Below are 11,312 nucleotides of genomic sequence, written 5' to 3' on the forward strand. Positions count from 1 at the left end.
GATTGGGATAACAGTTGTATGAGCCCCTAATAAAATGCTAAATAAATAAATAAATAAAAAAGAGGGGAAAAAACCAAACATGCAGAAGTTAAAAAAAAAAAGAGTTCAACCGATGTTCAACAGAACCCTGATCTGTCGGTGGCATGTCTTCAAAGGGATTTGCTTGAAGAGATTTTGGTTGAAAAACACTCAGGAATAATAAAACTGCCATAAAACAGAAAATTAAAATAAAAATCAGGTAAAAAATTTTAAACAGTCAACGACTTGGGCATTAAATGTGGGAAGATTCTGACCATATAAAGAGAAGGCGGGGGGGGGGGGCAGCCCCGTCACAGGGCGATTTGAGGCCAACCACTCTGAAGGCAAAGTCTACTCCAGAGTCACAACTTGTCACCCTCTCCCGACTCTTGCCATTTCAAGGCTCAGGTTGTCATGCTGTTGTGAGGTGCTCTTCAGTGGGCTTAGACTCATGGTGATGCTAGCTACAGCAGAATGAAATACTGCCCGGACTGTGCCATCCTTACAAGGAATGGTTGCTATGTTTGAACCCTGGATTACAGCCGCTGTGTCAATCTATCGTGTCACTGGGCTTCTTTTACTCTGCCCCCTCTACTTTACCAAGCATGGTCCTTCTCTCGGGACTAATCCCTCTTGATATAATGTCCAAAATACACGACATGAAATATCACCATACTCTCCTTTCTAAGGGGGTCTTCTAGTGTACTTTTTCCAAGACAGATTTGTTTGCCCTTCTGACAGTGCATGGTATCTTCCGTATTCTTCACTAACACCATAATTCAAATGCATCAATTCTTTTCAGATCTTCTGCATTCAACATCCAACTTTCACAATCATATGAGGTGACTGGAAACACCATGGCTTACCAACAACCTGTAGGGACAGGTCATTGACACAACCTTGCTTGCTGAAAGTAAGGAGGAACTGAAGCAATTGCTGATGGACATCAAGGATTGTGACCTTCCGTATGGATTACAACTTAATGAAAGGAAGGCTCAAATCCACACAACTGGACCAATAGGCAACATCATGACCAATGGAGAGATGGTTGGAATTGTCAAGGATTTCATCTTGCTTGGATCCACAATCAAAGTTCACAGACCAGTAGTCAGATCTCGCAGGGTCCTCAGAAGAAAGGTCTGGCGATTTCCTGCTGGAGCAGAGTTCTGCTCTGCCATGGCTCCACACTAACCAGCTCTAGCTCTGTTACACTCAGTGCAGCATGTTCCAAGGCCAACTATGGGTCCTGAACAGCAGCATCCTATGTCTCTTGTAGCCATGGATCCAGGCTTAAGGTGATTATTGAATCTCTAACACTGTGTCCCCACCTTATCCCCACTTAAAATTCTTGGGGGCTCTGAGTCATCTTTGGCTAGAGTCTAAACATCACCTACGCCACAAACCCTATGTGTCCTAGTGTCCAGCCAGCTCCTACCCCATACCTAGGTCTTCCTTTTCTCACCAGGTCCTTCTTCCCCAACCTCATCTGCCTGCAGAACTCTTACTCCCCCTTATAGTCAACTCTATGCTGATCATCTATCTGGGAATGGAGCCTGCTACTCCCCAATCCAACCCTCCTCTGAGCCCTGCCCCTAACCGCTCCCCATAGAGTGCCAATAGCTGCTCCCACACCTTCCTCTGCTCCCCTCAAGCCAGCCCTCACACCACCCCTCCTTCCCAACCTCATTCACTTTGCCAGCTACAGCCACTTCCTTCTGTCCCCAGGAGAAATGGGAGACACCTGTTCAGGTCATTCAAGGCCCTGCTGGACTTTATGTTAGGATGGAATTTAAGAGAGAAGAGTGCTAAGGTGCTGTGGAGAATTCGGGACAATTTGCTACTACTCAAAAGCTATGAGAGGGGATGTTGTGCGGAAGCCGTGTCCATGCCGCTGTTTATGTGTGGATGTGTCCCAACAATTCCTGGGTATCACCCCCACAAATACACGCACACTGGCTGCCAGGGCTCAGATGTTGCAGATGCAGTTGTTGGGCCCCCAACTTGGGAACTTCCCCCAAAGGGTCCATGGGCGTACACCTCTGTAGTTTGCAAAGTCAGCCCATTAAGGAAAACAGTGTGAACATTTCATAAAATAAAGGACTTCTGTATTCCAAAGAGAATCCTTCCATTTCAGAGTAAAGGACAGCACATGAGCTCTCTGTGCACACATGCGTGTTTGTGTGTGTTGGGAACTTGTCACAACAACCATTTCCTGATTTCACTGGTGACTGGTGAAGATGCGAGTCCGAAGCTCTACAAGTGGGGAGGACTCTCAGGGAAGCGAGAGAGCGAGAGTGTGGCATCCCTGGCCAGGTGAGCTGGTGGTATTCTCATTGTCTCATTGTCTCCTCATTGGTTCTGGGGCAAGGGGTGGGGGTGGGGAGAATGGGCCATAGTATCTGAGCCAGGCTGCTGGGAAGGTTTTCCTGAGAGACTCTGAGCATCAACTGCATGGCTTTGGGTCCCAGGGGACAAAGGCTGACCCTAGTCTGACTTCTTTGGTGTTTTAAGGGTGCTGTGGTGGTGGATACTATAAGCCTGGGCACTGGGCTTCTCCAGGACCTTGGCACCCTGCAACAGGGATGATTTGGGCCATTGGTGAGGCAGGCCCCCTGAGAGGCCTCCCAGAAGTATTTAGCCTGGGGACTTCATGGCAGCTGGGAGCTGGTGACAGCAATGGGACTTCATTTACTTGTACGGGCCACTGAGTCCCTGTAATTCTGAGTTCACAGATGGCTGTTTGGGGATATGGAACATGTCTTCCCAAGGGCAGAGAGCGCAAAGTGACTGGGAATGGAAGATTAGAGACTGGTGGTGGAAACCCACATGGACCCTCAGAAGCCTGCCCAACCCAGGATAGTAGAAGCTGAATGAAGGGCTCCTGGTTTGTGTTCTCAGGACAGGAGTGGGAAGCCAGGCAGGGCAGGGCCCTAGAGGCCACCACAGGCTCGGCAGGGTGGAAGGAAGCTCAGAAAGCCAGTTTGTCCTTAGTGCCATCCTAACCCCAGTTATGCCTTCCTAGCATGGTGGCCGTTCTTGCATGCCACCATTCCTTTGCCTGGAGAGAGAGGGCCATTCAAGGAGAGCAGCTCATCAGGCCAGATGGTTTTCCAATGGGTGGCAATTTTTAGGAAGTAAGAAGTCTAGAGAGGGGGAAGGATAGCAAAAGAGTTAGGCCAGGGGCTGTTGCACAGCTTGATGTCCCAGCATGCATAGCGGCAGTGGGGAATGAGTGTGTGTTGTGTGCACAGCAGGATAATCATGGCAGGTACAAGCAGAGTTTCCTACAAGCCAAGTAACTCCATGTTCAATTGCAATTCAGCAGGATAGCAGCTGCTTGACTTGGAGGCTCACCAAGTTTAGGCCAGTCCTCAGCCTGGCAGGCACAGGGATCCAGTGCTCCCAGAACGCTCAGATACCCACAATTCTACCTTAGAGAAAGCCAGGAGCCACACCTGGCATCAGCTGAGCCATTTATAGAGGTATAAATATAGGCATGCATATATGTAAATACATTAATATATAACGATAGGGATATAGGTATATATATATATATATATAAATTATCAAGGTAGGAGCGGGCATTGGGATTCCACTCAAGTTCTCCCTCGATGCAAGAAATCTTTGTTCTAATAACCTGGCATTCTGTGATGCTCACCTTCCCAACCAAAATGCTGAAGACAAAATGGATGCATAAGCAAATGTGGTGAAGAAAGCTGATGGTACCCAGCTATCAAGAGATATAGCATCTGGGGTCTTAAAGGCTTAAAGTTAAACAAGCAGCTATCTCACTGGGAACCAACACAGAAGAAACACACCAACTTGTGTGATTACAAGGTGTTGACACAATCAGGTATCAGGCATCAAAAAACCCCAAACAAACAATCATATTGATGGGAACAAGGGGAGTTGGCTAGAGACCCAAAGCCTATCTGTAGACATTGGACATCACTTCACAAGAAGGGTTACCGAAAGGGAAAAGCCAGCCAGGGTGCAGTATAGCACTGATGAAACACAGTATTCCTCTAGTTCAGCGGTTCTCAACCTGTGGGTCAAGACCTCTTTGGGGGTTGAATGACCCTTTCACAGGGGTCACCTGATTCATAACCATAGCACAATTACAGTGATGAAGTAGCAACAAAAATAATTTTATGGTTGGTGAGTCACCACAACATGAACTGTATTAAAGGGTTACAGCATTAGGAAGGTTGAGAACCACTGCTCTAGTTCTTTAATGCTATCATGACCACAATTCTACCTTACAAATCCAGCTGGACCAGAGGATGTACACTGGTACAGATGGGAACTGGAAACACAGGAATCCAGGACAAATGAACCCCTCAGGTCCAGTGGTGAGAGGGGTGATAACTGGAGGGTAGAGGGAAGGTGGGGTAGAAAGGGGGAACTGATTACAAGGACCTACATATAACCTCCTCTCTGGAGGTCGGTCAACAGAAAAATGGGTGAAGGGAGATGTTGGACAGTGTAAGATATGACAAAATAATAATGACCCGTAAATTATCAAGGGTTCATGATGGAGGGGGAAAGGAGAGGGAGGGGGAAATGAGCTGATGTCAGGGGCTCGAGTGGAAATCAGATGTTTTGAGAATGATGATGGCAACAAATGTGCAAATGTGCTCGACACAATGGATGGATGGATGGATTGTGATAAGTGATGTACGAGCCCCCAATAAAATGATTCTAAAAAAGAAAATAGACTTCTGATTCAGGGGACAATGTTTGGCACCTCATCAGATCTGGTTGGAAAACATTCATAAGGGTCAGCAGACAGATCTGGAGCTATTTATCAGCTTTCAGGGATTTTTTTTGCTTCTCCCTCCCCCCCTACACACACCCCTTTTTCTTTCGCTCTATGTCTATCTATATAAGATAGGTAGGATAAACAACCCAGGGAGACTATGGGACCAGTGGTTCAGGGAGGGGGGAAATGGGAGAGGAATGGGTAGGAGGGGGAGCCAACAAACTCTGGGACAAGGGAACAACAGGAGATCTAAAATTGATGATGCAGAGGCATAGAATTCCTGGTAAGGTTTGATCAAGTGCAATGTATTGGAGAGGAATTACTGAAAGCCAAATAGAGGGTGAGTAGTGTGGAGAGGGGTGAAGGGAGAAAAAGGGGGAACTGATCACACGGTTGGATATATACTCAACCCCCCCCCCCCACCAGGGGAACAAATAACAGGAATGTGGATGAAGAGAGATAATGAATGGTGTAAGATATGAAATAACAATAATAATATATAATTGATCAAGGATTCATGAGGATGGGAGGGTAGGGGAGAGGGGGTAAAAATTGGAGCTGAAACAAAGTTCTCAAGTAAAAAAATGTTTTGGAAATGATGATGGCAACATATATACAAGTGTGCCTAACACAACTGAATGATGTATTGCTAAAGATTGTAAGAGCTCCCCAATAATATGATCAATAATAAAAAGATCAGAAATGTAAATTTGCAATAAAAAGAAGAAAACAGGAAGCTGATTTAAATGAATATTTTACATTTCACTTATTAGCAAAATCCCCTACTGGAATTTTTGAATAATAAGGAAGTCACTAAAAATAAATTAAAAATTAATAAAGGAGTCTCCAAACAAGCGAACAAACAAAGACAATCCCTCACAAAACCCAACACACTCAAACCAACATCCAAAGCAAGGAAATAGCACAGGAATAACAACAAAATTAAACACAACACATATGCAAACACACAAATCACATATATATAAAGCCGAATGGCAGTAACAAATACATACCTATCAATAATTTCACTAAATGTTATTGGACTGGATGCATTAGTAAAAGGACAGACAGTAGCATAACGGATAAGAAAACAAAATCCATCTATATGCTACCTACAAGAAATACAGCTTACAAACAAAACATGAACAGATTAAAAATCAGTAGCTGGACAAAAGCATACCTAGCCAACAGCAACCAAAAGAAAGCAAAGGTGGCAATATTAATCTCCAAGAAGATAGATTTCAAGGCAATGTAATAAGAGCTGGAACAGGCACTACATAGTGATAAAGGGAACAAAAGCTCAGGAACTCATAACTATAATAAACATATATATGCACCCCATGAAAGACCCTAGAAATACATCCATCAAATCCTCACAGAATGAAAACCGATATAGTCACATCAACAATAATAACAAGAGAGTTTAATACATCACTCTCAATGAAAGACAGAATGCCAAGAAAAAACTAAAAGGACACAAAAAAGCTCAATAACACAACCAGTAAAAACAACCTCATAGACTTAGACAGAATGCTTCATCCAATAAACAACAATAAACGTTCTTATACAACACACACAGAACATTCTCAAAAGTAAACCACAAACTAGTCCACAAACCATGCCTCAACAAATTCCAAAAAATTAATATCCTAAATCAATTTCTCAGACCACAAAGCCATAAATTTAGAAATCAACGACAACAACAACAAAATCCCAGCAAGAACATGAACAACATAATACTCTAAAACAGTGGTTCTCAACCTTCCTAATGTTGCAACCCTTTAATACAGTTCCTCATGTGGTGGTGACCCCTCCAACCAATGAAAATTATTTTCGTTGCTACTTCATAACTGTAATTTTGCTACTGTTATGAGTTAGGCAACCCGTGAAAGGATTGTTCAATCCCCAAAGGGTCGCAACCCACAAGTTGAGAACCACTGCTCAAATAAAGGAGGAAAATTTAAAATTCCTTGAACCAAATGTGAATGATAGCACAACATGTCAAAATCTTTGGGACACAGCAAAAGCAATAATCAGAGGTCAGCTCATAGCAATCAACACAAACTTACAAAAAGGGAAGCAAATTTACAAAAAGGGGAGAAAGCTAAAATAAAAATTCTAACATAACATCTCCAAAAACTGGAACAAGAACAACAAATGCAATCTGAACAATAAAGTAAGGAAAGCGATCATAAGGATAAAGCAGAAATAAATGATATGGAAAAAAAAGAGAAGAAAAAAACCCCAACAAAACAAGAGGTTGGTCCCTTGAAAAGGTTAACAAAATAGACCACTGGCAAACTTAACAAAGAGGAAAAAAATATGCAAATACCCAGAATAAGAGAGGAAAATGGTGAAATTACAACAGACCCGAGTGAAATCCAAAGAATAATAACACGGTACTAGGAAAACCTGTACTCATACAAATTCGGCAATCTGGAAGAAATGGACAGCTACCTAGAAACACATCACCCACTCAAATTAAAGCAGACAGACATGAAAAAACTCAACAGACCCATAACAAAAGAAGAAATAAACAAACAAACAAACAAAACAAAAGAAGAAATAGAACAGGTCATTAAGAAACTACCAGACCCAAAGAGCCCAGGATCAGATGGTTTCACAGGGGAATTCTACCAAATATTCAAAGACTACACAATACTACACAAATTCTTCCAGAACATAGTAAAAGTCAGCAAGCTTCCAAATTCATTCTATGAATCCAGCATAACACTGATTCCCAAGCCAGGCAAAGACCCCACAAAGAAAGAAAATTATAGACCAATATCCCTCATGAACATTGACACTAAAGTCCTCAACAAAATCCTAGCAAACAGAATAGAGAAGCATTTCGAAAAAAACAATTCACCTGACCAAGTAGGATACATTCCAGGTATGCAGGAATGGTACAACATTCAAAAAGCAAACAACACAATCCCCCACATAAACAAAGTAAGAACAATAAACCACATGGCCATATCAATAGATGCAGAAAGATGTGGGAAACAGATTTCTCCCAAGTCATCTCCCACAAATATATGTTAGATTTAGGACACTGCTTACAGCCAATGGTAAATGATTGTCAAGTTACCTCCCTGAAGGCGGTCAGTTGCCAGATTACTGTCTGGTCCCACCAGAAGAGGGGCCCACTCTCTGCTGTTAAGGACAATGGGTTACTTCTACCTAAAGGCTTGCAGTCATCAGTTTGGTTCCTGTAGGTGTGGTTTACACCCTACTGATAATGGTTTCTGTAGTGAGCCAGAGAACAGGTCAAAGTGGCTCAGTGATATCCAAAATTAAGCTACCTCCCTGAATATAGGATCTGCTCTTGTCACATATATACCCCAATCCCTCCCCTTCCTATTGCGTGTATATCCCTACATTGTCCCCTTCTCATTGCTGCATATAACCTATAGTGCAACCCCTTCCTGTGACGTATGTCTTTACCTGTAATTAGAGGGCTTGCATGTCCCCAAAGAATACAAAAGCCTTGGTTGGCAATAAATCTCTCTATCTCTCCCCATGTAGACCACCAAGTGAGGCTGAGGTGAGCATGCTACCATGAAATGTGTCTGACTCCATTATTTCAATCTCTCTTCTACCTCTCATGTTCTCTAGGACTCGACTATAATCTTTACTTATTATCGCTGTGCAATTGTGCCTACCGGCCCCGTGATAATTTGTTGGGGGCCCTTTCCCCCACATAAAGGCATTTGACAATATTCAATATTCAACACCCATATCTCTTCAAACACTCAACAAAATAGGAATAGAAAATTGAGTAGAGGCCCAATGTCCTTCTGCTACCTTAATACTAAACCTATAAATATAGGCACATAAGTCTATTTCCCCAACCTCATATATAAATGTATTTGCTTATGTACATGTCTTTATCTAGACCTCTATAAATGCCCTTTGCCTCCCAGCTCTTTCCTCTATTTCCCTTAACTTTCCTCCTGTCCCACTATCATGTTCAGTCCCCACCAGGGTTTCAGCAATTCCTCTTTGTTACATTACCCTTGATCATGCCCTACCATGCCTCCCATACAAACCTCACCACCAATTTGTATCACTTGTTGTTCCATTGTCCCTGGGTTTGTTAACACTACTTCCTTTCCTCCCACCTCCCCCTATCCCATGTCCCCCCAGAACTGTCGGTCCTGTTGTTGTTTACTCACTCAATGCAAGAATACTATCTTCTATTAAATTGGCATTCTATGATGCTCACCTTCCTGATACAACTGCTGAAGACAAAGTGGGTGAATAAGCAAATATGGTGAAGAAAGCTGATGGTGCCCGGCTATCAAAAGATATAGCACCTGGGTTCTTAAAAGCTTGAAGGTAAACAAGCGGCCATCTAGCTCAGAAGCAACAAAGCCCACATGGAAGAACACATCAGCCTGTGTGATCACGAGGTGCCAAAGGGATCAGTTATCAGGCGTCAAAGAACAAAAAAATCATATCATTGTGTGCTCACCTCCATGATACAATCGCTGAAGACAAATGGGTGCATAAGCAAATGTGACAAAGAAAGCTGATGGTGCCCGGCTATCAAAAGGTATAGCATCTGGGGTCTTAACGGCTTGAAGGTAACAAGCGGCCATCAAGCTCAGAAGTAACAAACCCCACATGGAAGAAGCACACCAGCCTGTTAGATCTCGAGGTGTTGAAGGGATCAGGTATAAGGCATCATCAGAACAAAAAATCTTACCATAGTGAATGATGGGGGGAGTGTGGAGTGGGAACCCAAAGCCCATTTGTAGGCCACTGGAGATCCCATTGCAGAGGGGTCGTGGGGAGGAGACAAGCCAGACAAGGTGCGATGTAGCAATGATGGAGTCTGGATTCCTACTTAGCTCTCGCCCCAATTGAAGAACAGTTCGTTCTGATAACATGGCCCTGCTCCATATTCACCTTCATGACAGGCCCACTGAAGATAAGGGCGCTACAGCAAAGCGTGGTGAAGAAAGCAGATGATGCCTGGCTATGAATCAGAATAATGTCTGGGGTCTTAAAGGCTTGTATTCAAACAAGAAGCCACCTCCATGAGGAGTCAACTAAATCCACATGGATGAAGCGCACCGGCTTGTGAGATCCAAAGACGACAATCACAAAATATGATTATGGCAAAGGGCAAAGCATCAGAGCTCAAATTAGGAACACCCAATTCGTTGGAGGCTACGGAGGAGAGTGGGAGCCCCAAACCCACCTGCAGAGTTGCTGGTGAGACTGAGCCATTGGCAGATGTGCACTAGCCACGGCCAGGAGCCTCCCACAGCCTGGCTGTCCAGCAGAGACCACTGTCCTCCTTACTGTGCTGAATCGGACATCAGTCTCGGGCACAGGACCTCCCCATTGCCCCAACCTGAGCTGCTTCTTGGTGCAAATATCTCTTCCTTGTTCCATGACAAACATTCTTCTCTGGCTTTTGGAGTGTTTCTGAGGATCTTTTCTTTACTCATTATTTGTATGTTGGCCTTCATATTATTATTATTATTACTTTATCCTTACAACCTTGTTTGGATTCAGCTTTTATGGTTTCTGCTGGGTCTCGCAGTTTGTGACCCACAGGAGGAGGGATGGACTGTGATAATCGCGGACACAGGGGTTGATATGGGGATGCAAGGGTGGAGAGTGGGTGATAGGGAGGGAAAGGGGATTTCAGGCGAGGGAAATGAAGAGGGGTGCGGGGGAGTACTAGAACTGACTGTGGGCAGAGTGGTTTCGTTGTTAGCTCCAGTGGTATTGCTCCTCAGCTCCGTGACTGCGGCTCTCCCTGGGGCAACGGAAGCAAAGCTGTGGTCCCCAAAGCGGCCCCAGACGTTGGTGTGTTTGGTGAATATAAATCCACTGTGGGCAAGGCTCCCCGCAAGCAGCTGGCCACCAAGGCGGCCCGGAAGAGCACCCCCACGATTGGCAGGGTGAAGAAGCCTCACCGTTACAGGCCCGGCATGGTGGCGCTGCGCGAGATCCACCTCTACCAGAAGTCCACCGAGCTGGTGATCCGGAAGCCGCCCTTACAGCGGCTGGTGTGCGCGATCGCGCAGGACTTCAAAAGGACTTGAGGTTGCAGAGCGCGGCCATCGGCGCCCTGCAGGAGGCCAGCGAAGTGTACCTGGTGGGCTTGTTTAAAGACACTAACTTGTGTGTCATCCATGCCTAGAGAGTCACCATTATGCCCAAAGACATCCAGTTGGCTCACCAGATACGGGGGAGCGAGCTTAAGCGAAAAGCCGTTTTTATGGTGTTTTGTAGTAAATTCGGTAAAGTACTTTGGTTTAATTTGTGACTTTTTTGGTAAGAAATTATATATGTTGCATTTGTACCTAAATCATTCCATCTTTCACTCAGGATGAATGCGGAAAGTGACTGCTCACAGCGCTTGGTGCTGTGGGCATTGTTGCTCAGGAGTGTGACCTTGTTGATCAGCAGAAGGGATGGGTGATAACTTCCTGCTTCTCATGATGCATGTGTCTGTATGTTAATTACTTGTTGGGTAGCTATTAAGGTACTAGAATCGATAATGTGTACA

At 44.4% G+C, this 11,312-nt stretch overlaps 1 pseudogene; it reads left to right on the forward strand.

Annotated features, from left to right (window-relative positions):
- The first annotated feature begins 9,847 nt into the window (after positions 1-9,847).
- LOC105979769 lies at positions 9,848-11,069 on the forward strand (annotated as a pseudogene).
- The last annotated feature ends 243 nt before the right edge of the window (positions 11,070-11,312 follow it).

Source organism: Echinops telfairi, unplaced genomic scaffold, assembly GCF_000313985.2.
Source record: "Echinops telfairi isolate 266 unplaced genomic scaffold, ASM31398v2 ScPeMD7_7472;HRSCAF=8510, whole genome shotgun sequence".
Taxonomy (NCBI): Eukaryota; Metazoa; Chordata; class Mammalia; order Afrosoricida; family Tenrecidae; genus Echinops; species Echinops telfairi.